We start from the raw sequence: 17,051 nt of genomic DNA on the forward strand, positions 1-17,051 counted from the left end.
TCAGTGTACTCGCACAGCTGATCATAAAAACTGTCAATTTTTATCACAGCCCCCAAAAGTTACCTGCTGCAAGATGAAATTTTCATTAATTTTTAAAGACACATTGGATTTAAAGCTGAAAAATAGTACTATATTCTTCAGATGATGAAGTCTTAAGAAAACATTATGTCTTTCGCTGACCCAGAGTTCAAATGTCAACAGTTGAAAATGTAATTATGAAAGAAAAAGATGATAATGATGGCGGTGAAATATGATACGAGTAACTGAGTATTCCACTATGTGTCATTGCTTGCTTTGTATGGAGCGCATTCGATACATATCAGACCATGAACAGAACGACTTTATAGCCTTTTGCTACTTGCATGCAAATCGGATCACAGAAGTTTATAGAACTCTGAAATAAAATCGCACTTTTTGCGGTAGCAGGAATACCTACCAGTAAATAATATAGTTGCATGTAGTATATACTCGGCGAGGTTACTCCACTTTTCACAATTTACCTTAGTATATAAGCTGTTGATTAATCTTAATACATCATTAATTCTTCCCATATTGTTAACCTGTCTTTGAGGTTAAATTTACCATCGCCATATCACTATTACCTAGTTGAGTTTTTTAATCATAAAATGATAATCCCATCTGCTGTGAAAGATAAATCGCTATATATATACATAATTTCTGAATTCATTTTATAAATTCAGAAATGTACTATTACTCCCTAAGAAAATGGATTTAGTTGATCACATATAGGCAGGCCGCATTTTGAATGGTGAGCTACGAGCGTCACTTGTGAGTCGATTCGGGGTAGCACGACTAAATTATCGTTACCCATAATGAAAGTAAGAGGGAGGGTTAGGTAATTAAAAATTTGTCCTAGGGCAAAGATTTATAAAATGGAAAAAAAAAACTTTCAAATGCAATAATATCAAATTGTAATAAACTTCCGTACCGTGTGGTTTCCGGAACCAATAGAAAAAAAAATCGGGCCAATCCATCTCTTTCTCTTCGATGTCGTCAAAGCCAACTAAGAGATAGGCTTATAAACTTGGGATTCTTCTTTTATGAGCTCAATAAGCTACCAACCTGTTTAATTCCATCAGTAAGCACTTCCTATTCATTTTTGGCTCCGTCTACCCCGCAAGGTATATAGGCGTGATTATATGTATGCATGTATGTAATAAACTTCCTAAACAAACAAACAAATAAACACAATCTTAAACCACAACACTACACGTCGAACATTCCATCTCGTTGACCCAAATTTTTCTCGTGAGAATGGGACAGATATAGGATTGAGAAGGTGCGTGGCAACAAGCACGTACGCATGGAGACGGTTCTGGTTCTCTAGGGCAAGGCCGCTAAATCCGATTTCGGTTGTTTGTTTTCCTCGTGGTAAGTATTGGACTTAAAAAACTGTAGATAATCTGTGTAGTTTACATTTAGTTTTGTTTATGTTGCTCCTCTGTTGTCTATGAATTAATAGATTCCCTATGTAGGGTAGGTACATTAAAAGGATTGTGATCTTGAATTAATCTTGTTTAAAATTATTTCTTTTCCCATTCTTTTAAAAAGACTGTGAATTATTTTAATTGTAATTTTTGTGTAATGGCAACATTACTTACCCTCTCTACTCTTTTATATCTTGTACATTAAAGTACGTTTGCACGGTTAAATTAAATTGAAAATATATTTTTGTTATTTTCTTGTTAAAACCTGACTAACTCAATCCAGGATCTATGGTCAAGGGTTTACCCCGGACTCCTCTCCAGAGTGGTGGGGATGCAACCGGGACTAAAGCCAGGAGGAAAAAGATATTTTTGTTGTATTTTTAACAAAGTTTTGGTGCCGAAACAATTTTATTAAGATAGAATGCATTATTGCGGAATTTCTTGAAATTTTCTTAATAAATTGTCTCAACAACAATAAAAACAATGCATCAAAATCGAAGTTAGTAAATTTTTGCGAAAGGCAGAGATGGTGGGCGATTTTGTTTTAAATACTATGTACTTAATGATAAACAAAACATACTTGCCAAAGTTTACTTACATACACCCAAGGTAAGTACATACAGGTAGTAAAATGTAGTAATTGCTTTAAAGTTATCTCTTTTGATTCTTTATTCCTCTGATTAGATAAGACATTGATAAATGAAAGAAAACAAGGATCTCGTCTTCGTAAAGCCTCTGCCTCATCAAGATTATTATATATATATATATACGGGACAAATTACACAGATTGAGTTAGCCTCGAAGTAAGTTCGAGACTTGTGTTACGAGATACTAACTCAACGATACTATATTTTATAATAAATACTTATATAGATAAACATCCAAGACCCAGGCCAATCAGAGAAAGTTCTTTTCTCATCACGCCCTGGCCGGGATTTGAACCCGGGACCTCCGGTGTCACAGACAGTGCGTACTACCGCTGCGCCACAGAGGCCGTCATTATTAATCATATTATCAATGTCTCTCAATTATAAGCAGCAGCTTCTGCATAATATTTCTTGATTTTAAACCTAATTTCTTTTGAACTTAAGTTTTATTATTTAGTCTCGCTTTATCGAAGTTTCAATCACGTCTCAACATTGTATCACGTGCTAACCAAACAATGCATTTATGCTAAACGTTCCGTGAGACTGGGAATTTGTGGCCGCGATAACTTATTAAACGTTCAGATCTTAATTTCTTTGGAACTGAGATTAAACATTTTAATCTTGAACCGACTTCTTATCAGTGAGTACTGCAACAATAACGTACGTTTCTAAATTCTAAGACACAATAAATAAAAACAGGAAAAATATATTTTTTTCTGTGTAGGTATCTAAATGCGGACATATCTTTAATTCAATAAAATCCTTGAAAAGTTGATTTCAATAAAATCTTTGAAAAACATTGGTTGGCTGGAAAATATCCCAGTTAGGGATAAGCCCGCCTTTGTACTGTAAAACTGTTTTATATTTTTAATGAACTACTCCTTTAGTGACCAATAAAGCATTTACTTACTAACATTAATGGAATTGTGTTGTGTAAACAACAAGTATTTTTAACTGATTATACTACCAAATCATCTGATGCAATGACCGTGTGGAATTTTTTAAGGAACGAAACAGTTATTTCCATGTAGGCATTTGAGTTCTTTTCAATTTTAAGTTCATTATCAAAATGTTACTTTTGAAAAACGTTTTTATTATTTTTGTTTTATTTCTTTTTTTTAATAACTGAAATCTGTCCAGATGTAAAAAAATGTATGTTTTTCATGCCGATTTGTTCTTCATCATATTAAATTTAACAAAATTGGCGATTCTATGACCCAATGTAGTTTTATTCTGTTTCTACATAAACATACATACCTATAACTTATTATCACGTCAATGGGGGTATATACCGTTGCAGGGTAGACAGAGCTTAAAGTCATCGAAAGACTGAAAAGCCACGCTCAGCCGCTTGGCCCAATGATAGAATTGAGATTAAAATAGTGATAGGTTGCTAGCCCATCGCCTAAAAGGGGAATCCCAAGTGTATAAGCCTATCCCTTAGTCGCTTTAAACGACATCCATGGGAAAGAGATCGAGTGGCCCTATTATTTATTCTAATGGTGCAGGTAACCACACGGCACTCACTTTATAAACTGTTGCTACCAATACTGCTATTCATATGTAGGTTAAGTTTTCTATTTAGTTATTTATATACAACTATTTTCTACTACATAAAAAAAACGCAGTGCAGTATCGATCCAAGGTCAGGAAAACTTATTCCACTGTTGACTATGATGTCTCTAACAACACCGTACTTAACTTCTCATGTGTCGTGAGGGTCATTATTTTCTATGTTAGCAGGTTGTTTACGGAAGTGCGATAGGAAATGACTGTTCGCAACCAAAGTGAGCATCATGTGTGCATTGATTTGCACCTGGTCTCACGGCCGTGGCAGATTGTCTTATATGGAGACCTTGTTTGTTTTTTAAAAGAACATAATTTTGTGTTTTATACGGAGACCTTGTTTGTTTTTTAAAAGAACATAATTTTGTTGATCACCGTTGTTTTAAGCGGTGATATAATTTATTTAGGTATAAGAATATTTTCAAAATTTGTTATATTTCTTGATTGAAATAATTCTAGAAAAAAGGTTTCTTGCCAAATTGATTGATTGATGTTGCCGGTTGTTTGGTCATGATAATGACTTCCTCTAAATTTAATTTCAATATTTATTAAAAATCTAAGAAGTGGTAATCCACCCGTCATTAGGATTAGTCCTTAGTATCCTATAATGGATAAAAGGATATTATTTCCTTTCATTTATATTTAACCGACTTAAAAAAGGAGAATGTTCTCAATTCGAGCGCCTATTTATACGTTTAACTTATACAGATATAACAACATACAGACAGCTTAACATAATTGAAACGGAAATTTGTATGCCATCATAATTACTGTAACTCAACATGAAAAATTAAAGATTCTACCAAACGGTCAGAGATTACTAACGACACACTAGTTCAAACAAAGCCACCAATGATCTGGGCATGCTCGTGAATCTAGAATATGCAGCCTACGCCCAAAGTCTTAGGAATTGGGGCCAGGAAAATCGATACAACTCTATTGGAAGACGCCTACTCGTTGTACTTACTGACATCTAATACCATTAACGCCTACTTTGAAACGAGTATTTTCCAATTAATGAAACAATCTACTTGGTGGGCATTACAGTAATTGGGTTTTAGAAAATAAATTTACTTCAGCACGAGGCACCAAAAGACGTAATATGGTGTTGTAAGTAACACGTTAATGTTAAAGGAAAAGACTTTCTTTGTGAATCTGTTACACAAACAAACATGACATAACAGTTATACGATAAACATTTTATAATTAACTTTCCCCGGCAAATGTCGTTTTGCCATATAAATAATTTCTAGTTTAAAAAAATATATTATGGGTGGACAACCCTTATCACTAAGGGGTATGAAAAATAGATGTTGGCCGATTCTCACACCTGCTCAATATGCACAAAATTTCATGAGAATCGGTCAAGCCGTTTCGGAGGAGTAACATTGCGACACGAGAATTTTATATAGGTATAAGACTATATATTATGTACTTGTGTGTCTAATAACTGAGCATTACATTAGTCCAAAAGCGATGGTTCAATTGCTTATTTCCAGCTGGCAAAAGACGTCTTTTAAATAAGAAAAGAAAAGTATGAGCTGGTTCTTGTATTAATTCAACGTCGATCACATGATCATTTTTTTGGAAGATTACTGATTTACCAATAAGTTACCAACTACTCGTCACTTTCTACTCATCACTATTTTCTTCCAAAAAATGGCAGATATCGCGGTGACAATAAATGAAATGTATTGTCACCAATTTGCGTTATACAAACAGGCACATTAGTTATTTCACTAAACACCGACAGTGGGCGACAGTGTGGGCGTACAATCGGACCCACGTTCACTGTTGGTCCACCCACGTTACTTGCATTTCTAATTTTCTCAGTTCTCTCTGAATTATATACAATGCTTTTCGGATTTCACTCTTCGTTTTCAATAACGAAATAAAACTTGCAATCATAAGGGTACTACTACATTTCGTATATATATTTTGTTGAAACTCGCTGTTCTTTTATCTATGGCCTTTATTTTATTTTTGCTGTTATTCTCATTAACTGTTTGATATCTGTTTTGTTCTTGATTAACTTTATTGCGGATTGTTTTTTTTTCTTTTCATTATTTCCATCTCCTATATTATAATAAAAAAAATAATAATAATTTAGGTGTCTTAAATTGGAATACCAATAGGTAATATCAATGAACCACTGGATAAAATATCACAGTGTCTACAATAACATCGGTTGGTAATTATAATGCCGTAAGATATAAATTGTAACTGAACAAAATATACTAAACTTTTTAATACGGTGCATAAAACTGTCGACGTAGAAAAATTGCACGTTGCACACACGTTCGTTATCGAAAGTTATAACAGTTATTTTGCAATAAGCCATCGCCATAGCGACCGCAATCGTGTAACCTTGGTAAATGAAAATTGATAACAAAAAGAAATTCCACTGCGTTTCAAGCGTCGAAATCGGTTTGTAAACTCTTTCAGTACTGAAGATATATTTTTTTTTAATTTTGTTTATACAGAGTTGTTTTGTTGACATGTTTGACTAGTAAAGATTTCCCGGAGGCGTAGACATCTTTCCACTTGATCCATGCATCCTTATTTTGCATCGTTCACGTTGATAACTTTCTTCATGCTCGTCAGTGTAGGGCATCTCTCCGATTTGCATCATCATGTGTGTGTTCGTCTAGGCCGTTCACTTTCAACAGTCCCATTCACATTCTTTCTGTATATTTGCTTTCATTCGTCCTCTCCTTATAACTAAACAGTCTGAGCATTCCCTTTTCATTTCTCTATACCTTCTTTACAATACAGCAATCCCTTGTCACACTCTTCATTATCCTGATATCAGTTTAATAAAACTAAATCAGCGATGTTAGAAATAGTGGCGATAAAGATTAAAGAATTAAAATGTTATTTGCGATATTTATGTAATTGGTTTTATTGAACATACATACTTATCACTTTATCCCTTACAGGGCAGACAGAGCCAACAGTTAGTTGTAAGACCACGCTCAGCTGTAGGGCTTAATGAAATGTTGTTTTTTTATAGATATCACAATTTCAAATCTATTCTCAAACACGGCCTGACCGATTTGGCTGCTCTTTTCACTAATGCACACAATAAGAATAACACACTTTCCATATGCTATTAAGTTCATGGTTTTTCTTATCAAAATCAATTACGGTTCTTACACTAAGGTATTTATTGTTTCATAATTCGTCATTGCTTTTAAAACACACATTCTTGTGTTATGAATAATTTAGGTGAGGCTTTAAGTTTAGGTCCGTTAATCATCATGAAAATTCTTATTTTTCATTCAGATCAAGAGTAAGCTTTTGTAAATCAATAACATGAAGCTTTGGAAGATGTTATATTATTTCAAATGAAGACTGTATTAAATAAATCTGCAGTTCAATCACTCGTAATCAGTGTAACTAGAATTGTCCCTGCTGTGGCGCCATACATTCAATTTAAAGTTCATTTATGCTGTCATCGATGCTGTCATCCAAATTTATAAATAATCTCGGTGCACAATCAATGGTGACAAATTCTGTTTGTAAGCGTTAGCGTCACTTTCAATAGAATTTTGGTATTACGTTTTTAGTTTTAATAACAATATCAATTGATAAATCAATATTGGAAGACATCAATTTGGTAGGATATATCGAAGATTGTTCCAAGTGTAAAGTTTTGTGAAAAATTTGTCTGAAACGGCTTAACTGAAATTCATAATTCAAAAACCATTTTCCATTTCCACATTGCTCTTCATGCGAATTTAATCAATTGCTTTGTCGTACTTAAAATGCATAAACTGTTTTGAAAAAGAAATACTATTGTCTGGAATGACTGGCACAATAAGCATCTTTGATTGCAACATCCTTCAATTCTTAACACCGCATATCCGCTCGATGTAGTAGGGTTTTCGTATTTTTTGCGAGTTGTTCAATCGTTAACTACAAAATGCTAGTCATTATTTTAACCCAAAACATTGGTGCTGAGGCTTACAAAGGTTATCAGACTGTTGTGTGGGTATTCGTGGAAGCGGATGAGTCTTCGAAGTTTTTTGTGTCTCCGCTGTTAATCGTGCAGTCTCGGTGTCGCATGTCGGGGCGCCAGATGAGGTAAACACGAGTACGCACGCGCCTGCTGACGTTGCACAATTCACGGCGGCCCTACTAGCGACATGGGAGACTCGGTTCAGACGCGGCCCCCTCGCCGGCGCCCGCCCCCCGCGACCCGCGACTCCCGCCGGCGCCGCGCCTTCAGTCGCTCCGCAGCTGCCGCGCGCGTCCGTCGCATACTCCATGCGACTCCGTTGTCCCTCTACCGTAATATGGATATACAGCACACCCGCGCTCTTATCATCATCAAGTTCTCATATTTGTGGTTTCGCGAAGTATTCGACAAATATAAATGGATTATATTGTAAAGTGCCACAGACGATTAGTACTATAAGGTTCGCATTGGTGTTTGTAAAAAGGCATTCATGGCGCGCCGACGTGTGCGGCACATGGCTTCATAAAAATATGTTGCTGGTGTAATATTACACTTGAATTCACTACTGGCTGGTCTATTTGGAGAAAAGGATGTAAATGGTGTAGTTTTGATCATGTAAAGTTCAAGTTGTCTCTAATATTGAATATGAGTGTCGCGACGGCATGGCGCACTCGTGGCGTCTACGTCCGCGGTCCACGCTACGTTATGGCGGGTTTTAGTTTCAATCTGCCCGTTTACTGTAGGAATGTCTAGCGGTTTTATACATTCGAGAGCTCATAAAATCGACGTGTTACATTAATGTTTAACTTTAAACGGTTACTTTAAAAATGAATAACTTCTACCAACTTACCTTAATTTTTTAAGTGGCTCAAAATGTTAACTAACTTTGTGTTCTACCGATTTTTATAGCAATCGTGATGCTTTGTTCAAAGTACGATTTCGTCCGAGGTCACTGGCTCAACAAAACATTGCCTAATCACTTTGCCTCAATGAATGAATCGCTTGCCTTTAGTCACGATTAAAGTAAGATCTCTAACTTTATCATTGTCTAGGATTTCCTAGGTCGTTCTGCTTCTAATATAATATTAATTAACCAATTGACATCTATATCAGGTGTAATTGTTTTAAAAAATGGCGAGCATACTTTGCGCTTTTTTATTCTGTCACGTCAATACACACTGCCTGAGCAGGTTATGATGCATGTACAAGATGTGTGCATGTGTAGGTGTTGTCATAGTGCAAAGTGTGGCAATATATCTAACAAGTACCTCTACATAGTAGGGCCCTAGGCGTGGCTAGAGACATTCTCTTGATAGTTGACTTCCTGGTTTCTACCGGTTACATGTTTCCTATTGTTTTATGTAATTGTATAAAATAATATTTTTTTTAATTTGACTTAATTATTTTATTTTTGGTAAGCATTAGATATTTATTATTGTAAGTTCAAGCATACGGGGTTGACTTGGAAACATCTTAGTCTTAATAGTACATTCTTATTAGAGTGGATAGAAAATTTGTCATGAGATTTTCTTGCTGTCGAAAATCAGAATTCGGAAAACAGTTAAAAAAAAAATTCTCTCTAGAATCTTTTAAAAAAATCTGATGTAGGTACCCTCATTTCATTGAGTTAAAGGTTATGCAACGGGATTCTGCCACGTGGCCATATCATGATTTGTGCGCATGCCCGTGCAAAAGATCTATGAACTTGCTCTAAATTTCCAGCACGTTTTAGATTTCTAGAAAAAACCTTTAATAAATTTAAATAAAAATCTGCAGGATCACGACAACACCACTAACAAAATTTAAGTTAGGTATCTGGTAATTATGCTAGGAATCTAAATCGGCATAATTTATTCTTATAAGAACATATATTCCAAACAATAAAATACATATAAGAATGGGTAATATGGCAAAAAGATCCCATAAAATATAGACGCTGGTAATCCTAACATTACTACAACTTAATACAATTAGTAGATTGCCACGTGGTGTCTAGCCTTTATGCGCATGTCCACAAATAACAGCTGTGTCTAGAAAATCGTTACCAACGTCTAACGCGTTCATTTTCGCATAATGCACATCTTTAATGATATTTGGGTTATTATAATTTCAGTCATTATTACCACTGTCCCTTACGATTCAATCTTATTTCACTAAACGCGGCCTAACAACCCATTAAATGGATTACTTATTTGTACATGACCTTTCTTTTACTAGGCGTTAATGTGATTCAGTAGTTCTTTTTTATGATTTAATGACTTACTTCATTTTTCATGTTCCAAATTTATCTTATCTTAACAATCTTTGTACACACAACATGGCCCACTTTAATAAGATTACGATAATGATAAAAATTAAAATAATTGTTTATGGTTATCTTATATAGTTTGTACACCATATTTTACTTGAATTTCTTAACAACTTAAACTTAAAATCTTGGAAAATTAATCTGTGATATATTTAACAAATAAGTTTATTTATATGTATGTAGCAAATAGATTATAATAAAAAATTGTACTTTAAATTTATGACAGTCATGAATCATGATATCTCTTCGTAGTAACAATGTATACACCTAGTTTATTGTCTTCAGGTATCCATTGATTTAATTTGGTTGCTATTGAGTGCATTACCATATTATTGATCAAACTATCTGCATATTCATTGTCATTAAAGATTTTAGCCTTCACAGTTACTAAGTAAATTTACCATTGTAATTTTGATAAAATTCAAGTTCTTATCACTGTATTTTTAGGGCATAGTTCCATCAAGAGTCGTCATTATCTCGTGATATTAGCAGCCTATTTAAAAAAATATATATTATCTGTTTACAAGTTTGCAAATTACACAATGTGACATACTATTTTTAATCACATTAAGGCTATTGTATGTTTTGTTTGACCTTAAACGTTGCCAAATTATTTACAGTAGTACTTTTATCATCTTTCACGTGATTTATTTTGATTTGTAGTATGAAACGCTTTTCACTTGTGCTGTGATCGTGTGCCGTGCCAAGACTTTCTCCCAAAGTATCAATTTCAATTTCAATAAATTATATAAAGCTAGTTTGTTATAAATCAGATTTGATCATAAGCAAAGGCTATCGGGACGTGGCATTGTGGTTCATAAAACCAAATGGGAATTCACTTGATTTACGATACCACACCACGTTTATTTGACGTAGTTCTCGATTTATTGTCAGAAAGGTGCGACCTATATAAGATAAGAAAGCAGCTTGGCTATAAAAGGCAATAGTGCCTTCGCCGAGATCTAGCTACGTAACAAATATTTCATTATGTATCATACTTTCATAAACTATCTCCGTTCTTTACCAGTTCTCATGTTTTGGTGATACTATTTCGGCCTTGCCTTGTTGTATTCAAACGACCTTGCCATCAGCGAATGTCCGTTCTACGTCCGTATCAATTATAGAATCTCAATCTAGCTCTGCAATACTACTGACATTTAGCAGGCCGTGAGACTACTTTCCAGAGTTAATTAGAATCAGTCGTTCTGCGTTTTATGGCTGATGCGGAAATGTCTTATTTATACGTCGGCCGTATTAATGTTATTTCATCTCATTTTCACGTTTGTGGAAAATGTGCAGCTCAAAATGCAGCTAATTAAATGGATATTTCAATTTATTTGTTGTTCCTTTTGTTCCAAGAAGTAAATCAAAGACACATCAGCAGTGTTGTCATAATATTAACTGTTCCATCAAAAAGTGTTTTTTGTAGGAGTACTGGGGGTAATAGTTTTATACAAGTTTCTTTCATAGCGAACACTTTCTAACAATCAGTATTGGTTACTTCACAGAAATCCGTCAGTTTTGTGGTGCACATAGTGGTGGACATGCGCGTCTAACCGCCTTTTCCTTTATACTTATATATTAAGATTGTTCTTAGTTCCAAGATCAATCATGAAAACTTTTAAGTCACTTTTGCATTCACTGGCATAATGGTATGCGTTGCAGTCGGGCGAAGGTCATGGTCGGCCCCGGCGCCGTGTGTCGCTCGCCATCACATGACTACGATACGTGTATCCACGTCATTGGTTGTTCGCACTGAGCTTCAAGTATGTGCGATCGTATACGTGTGAACGTCAAATTTGTACCACACTTAGATATTGAACTTTGTTGTTAGTCGGCTTGAGTTTACAATCTTTTAAATTTGTTTGATGTTACTATGCTTGTTGATGTAACCAACAGTTCTCGTATTTTGAGACGAGTCACTGGACTCATAACATAACTTTAGTAATTAGAGAAGTGTCTGATATAACGGCAGCTATTTAAGCCGGTACTACGCCCTGTAATTTGAATCCCAGCACATCAGTCAGAACATAAATTTTTATTTCGCCAATCAGACAATATTATTGTGTGCCGCGTGTTATTTTCTTGTTGACAGGTCGATTTATATGTAATTATCTATATCACAGTTAAGTTAAGGAACCCTTTCTTTTTCTGGATTTTCAAGTTTTTTTTAAACGATTCTGCGACGTAGAGACATATATCTATGTTTGTACAAAAAATACAAATATTATTGTTATATCTGTATGGTAACAAAGGGCGTCGAAACTCTCATTTCGCAAGGTTGTTCATTTCAGGTGATTCCTAAGGCTTTGCCCTGCTAGCACATAAAACAAGTAGGTATACCTACCTGCCTGAAAAAATTGTTGACGTAAGAACGAGCACAATACATTGTTAAATATGTACATATGTCACATTTTTAAAATGAACTACAAGGCGGATAATACAGTAACTGGACATTTACTTTAAGATAAATTTATGTATGTTAACAAAATTAAATCTCTTATCGCTATCTAAGGCCACTAAAAGTTCATGATCTTTGTTTATTTTCTAGTTTTAATTTTCTGTATTATTACATAATTTTGACTAAATAATGTTTTCATAGCCGTTTGGTTCCCGGGCACTTTAGAATCCCTTTCCCGTGGATGTCATACAACCGACTAAAGGGAATAAGATGATTAATTTAGGGCAAGCTTCCGTGCGAGGCTGATTGTAAGGGCCAATCAAAGGCTTTTAAAGTTTACAACTTTTTTTTGTCACTATTTTTAAATCTATCTTAAACCAACCTGGAATTTGATTCTTTAGCTCCTTCCAGTCGTAAGAGATAAAGACAAGACGTGTAAATATGTAAGTACAATGTACGGTTTGTAGTTTTTTTTTCAATTATCTGTCTTTATTACATCATTATGTTTATAATGATAGGATCGCGAACAATTAAACTCTCCATAATGAGACATACGAATGATCTATGTCGCACATTTCCTTCTTATTGCTTATTCAATATCAAATTCCGATACCGTAATAGCCATAATGTTGCATTATAAAGCTAATTATCACGGATCTAAATCATGCACAGTTCAGTCCACTTCTAAGACATGTAAACAAGTATCAAGGATGTCTGTCCTGGTTTTTTGGTTGTAAAAAAAATGTTTATCCAACTTGTTTCTCATACATGCTTCAGCTGATTGAGTCGGTAGTTGGTTGAAACTGAAATATAATATTACTACTTTTTGTTGATTTATCAAATTTTTTATCACTCTGGTATAAAATTCGTTATAACTAGTAAAATATGCTTCGAATTTACTCTTTATCTTTGCTGTGTATTATTCCACCTCTCATCAAAATTTGCCAATATCATTATGAAATTGAAAGTATGAGTATGAGATTGAAAATGATAATCAAACCTCCAAGAGTTAACTATTTGTAGAGCTTTTGTCTGGAACTATCCACAGACTTATACCTATCCTATTCTGCCGGAAACCGCATATCTAACTTGATCATATCAAATATCTGCATAAAAAAAAACAAATACAGCTCTATGCCATTCATGCGTTCCTAGTATATCACGATTCTAATGCCGACAAAAAGTAGACGCCGCCAATCTACGTCTGTGGCGCTCGTGAGAACGACCTTCTCTCTGCACACTCGTAACATGCGGGTTGGCTAAATACATTGAACATTTCGTTCACTCGGATTGGTGATGTGGCATGTGAAGCAACCAATGGACATTTAACGGCTGTGGCTGCACATTTTGAATACCATGTCTGTAAAAGGAAAAGTGACTGCTTTATTACTGATGGTCGGTCAGTGTATCTTTATAAATAATGTTATTGAATTTAAATATCTATCTATCAAGGCGCAGTAGAAACTATTGAATCAAATGAAACTTACGCTTACGGTTTGGGTAACCGCTAAGAAATATTTCAATAGGTATTTTAGAATAGGCCAGGCATATTACAACAAGCATCTAATACACCAGTTTCCTAATGAATTATATTCGTATCGCCAACCATTCCGCATTTTCCTTTGCTTTCAAAATCGTGTACTAATTATTCATTAGCGTCATTCTTGTTCCTTGTTGCACTGAAATCTTTTACGTTGAGAAACATTTACGTGATTAATGCGAAACTCTCAACCGTAATATCTTCCTGGTTATTGCATTTTATATTTTCTATATCATATTATACTGATATACTTTGCATGTCAATTCATAAGATCGTGTTACATGCAACCGTAAAATAAACCGCAACATATAATTTTGCACGATCATTAATGGATTTTCTATATGCGACACTCTGTATCTGTTGTCTAAGAGCGAATTTTGAAGGAAGTCCATCTTGTTTTGTGATGTTAACATCTGGGCCGGAGGTAATGTGAGAATGTTGGCGAACGGGCGACAGTGTACGCAGTTGCGGTCCCGGAATACGATACGTGTGCTTTGTACCCTCTATCGATTTCATCATATTCAAGTATTTCTAATAAATTGAAAAGATTGGCTGTATTTCTTAGTCCTATGTTCTCTATTGCTGTCTGTGCTATTTGCATCAATGGATTTAAGTTCTTTGTCGTCTTCATCAAATTAAAATTGTGTTTCTTCGTCGCATTTTCACTGTTATGTGAGATACGGCAAGAATAATGTACTGTCCAATACAGACACCCCACAGAAGGAGTCTTTCAAAATTTCTAAATCTTACCATTTTCCTTCGCATCTAATAGTAACTTTCATACATGCATTGTTACATAAGTTATTGAGATTTAAATACCACTACCCACGATCGATGCCACTAATACTTAAAATTTTACAAACATTGCACAACTTTTATGCAGGAAATATATGTCATATTCATATACATAACTAACATTACTTAATACGTGTGTTCAGAGTCCATGGATATTTAACTTCGACCTTGTACAATATTTTTATGGTAAAAAATTTATATTTAAGTGATATTTTGAAATGCTTAAGTTTTTAAAAGTACACATACAGCAATATTCATAAAGGTAAACAAAGAAATATATTTACTGCTGCAAATGTATAAATTCATTTCGAGTTGACGATTAATTGGCATTTTGCTTGCTTACGATTGCTTTCACTGGACATGCAAGAATGAAGACTAGGACAATATAAATTAGCAGATGTAACACTCGGTGGACTGCGATGGCCGCATTCCGCATAGTGCCTTCTATTCCGAAAGTAGAGCAAGCATCCGTCGAGTGCCTATAAGATTCGCCTTGCTACGTGATACCACCTCTTACTTCGTGACAACGTCTTTTATTTAATTTACTGGTGGATAAACATATAAATTTTGTTTACCAGTAAAATAGCAATTATACTCGGATTGAAGAGACTTCAATCCGAGTATAATTGCTATTTTAGATAGATAAATTCCGAACGTTGTGTCTTAAGGGTTTCCTTTTGATATCTTAAGACTTTTTGTGTTATTTTTTATTTGTATACAAAATTATTATGCATTCTGTTCAGGCAAGTCATTGAGCAAAGTGCATCGATCGAATAAATAGCAACTTAAGATTCATGAATGAAATCCTGCCTATTGTTTACAGCATATTAATATTCCCAATGTACTAGTTTTGTATGACTTTTTGACTTCCATATGTTTTTTTAGCTATTTTTATTCCACTTCTGTGGGTTTCCAACAATGGCCTAGAAAGTTACAGGTTTTTTTTTGGTTTATCGTTCTTGTTGTGCAAAAAATATAATCAAAGCGAGGCCGGACAAAGAACAGTCAAAAATTTGGTAGGTTCCTCTTAGAGTGTTAGAGATAATTAAGAAATTCTTGTGCTAATTCGTGGCTTAAAACATCCTACAATGTTATTGTTTTCATTCCACCTGCACATAAACAAACGCATTTCTTTGTTCGAATTTTGTTTTGGTTTATTTAGAGATTGTGATTCATCATTATCTTCCTGAACTTGGACTTTCATTGGACAATAAACACAAGGAAAAGCCGCCTTCGTCTCAGCTACTGATTCACATTTGTTTTCACATTCAATGGTATCAGTGTCTGGCGGTGTAGTATCGTTTATCTCACCATCAATACATGTCACTGTTTTTGTTGATACCATTGTTGTTCTCTTGTTATGACTATCCTTGTTATATCTGATGAATGGTATGTTGCTTTAATTACTGTTTTATGACATATATATAGATCAAATTGCAATTTGTGCGTCGGTGGTCGAAACAATAATAATCGATTTTAACTTTATACACATATGGAGTCACAGGTTCATATTCCACCGCAGCTATGCAATGACTCTTTTCTGAATTATGTACATTAGTTTGAGTGCTAACCGATGCTCTTATGGTGAGGAAATATAGTGGAAGGAGGAAGAAGCCTGTATATTTAGGCAACTGAATGTGTAACCATGATCCAAAACGGGTCAGGTTATCTGCTTAAGTTGCGGAGGTCTGATGGGAGTCGCTTCGTGTAAAAACTTGACCCATCTATTCCTGGATCATAGTCAAAATGGCACACCCCGGGCACCTCTCCAGAGAGGAGAGGATATAACCGGGACTAACGCCAGGTAGAAGATTTGAGAAAATCCTTCTTTAGCAGTGACTTATACACTAGAGCTTCTTCCGCATTATAAACCGTGTTCCCCGTTTGTTTCAATGCAATTACATTAATTTTTGTATGTGTGTTGCTTAAAGTGTAATGACCTGGAATCGGCAAATAATGCAATTTGTTCCGATCGCTGTGTGGGGTAGTAAACAAAAGATTAACAACGTAAACACCGAGAACGAAGTTCAATGTGCAGTGTTTTCTTGTGGCCTGTTGCGTAACTGTTTTATACATTGATTTGAAGGAGTATTGAAAATGAATTGATTCTCGTTAGCGTACAATAGAGGTTAATAAATAAAATCTTTTTTATTTTTCTTCATATATAATTACTGAAAGGAAAACAAATTCAACACGGTCGAAATGACAACAATTACGTTTCGCCCTATATACTTTTATCCAAAAGTTGGCATTATTAGCGACTTTTTGAGGTTGTGTGTTCCTAAAAATACTTTCTGCATATTTGCCGTCATCACGGTAACAATAAAAGTATTTAAAACAGTACAAATATTACATTAGACTAAAGACCAGTACAGTTGAACAAAC

General features: G+C 34.7%; 1 protein-coding gene across 6 annotated transcripts in view; it reads left to right on the forward strand.

Moving 5' to 3' along the window:
- The window catches only part of LOC106140756 (myotubularin-related protein 4), a 60,787-nt gene that overhangs the window by 13,148 nt on the left and 30,588 nt on the right, over positions 1-17,051 (forward strand). For 4 of the 6 annotated variants that reach the window (XM_060950530.1, XM_060950533.1, XM_060950531.1 and 1 more), the window contains exon 1: positions 7,885-8,082. The exons of the other annotated variants lie outside the window; for them this stretch is intronic. The gene's annotated coding sequence lies outside the window, so the exon portion shown is untranslated. Of the gene's footprint in view, positions 1-7,884; positions 8,083-17,051 lie in introns of those variants that run through there. 6 annotated transcript variants of the gene reach the window in all.

Source organism: Amyelois transitella, chromosome 22 (assembly GCF_032362555.1).
Source record: "Amyelois transitella isolate CPQ chromosome 22, ilAmyTran1.1, whole genome shotgun sequence".
NCBI lineage: Eukaryota > Metazoa > Arthropoda > Insecta > Lepidoptera > Pyralidae > Amyelois > Amyelois transitella.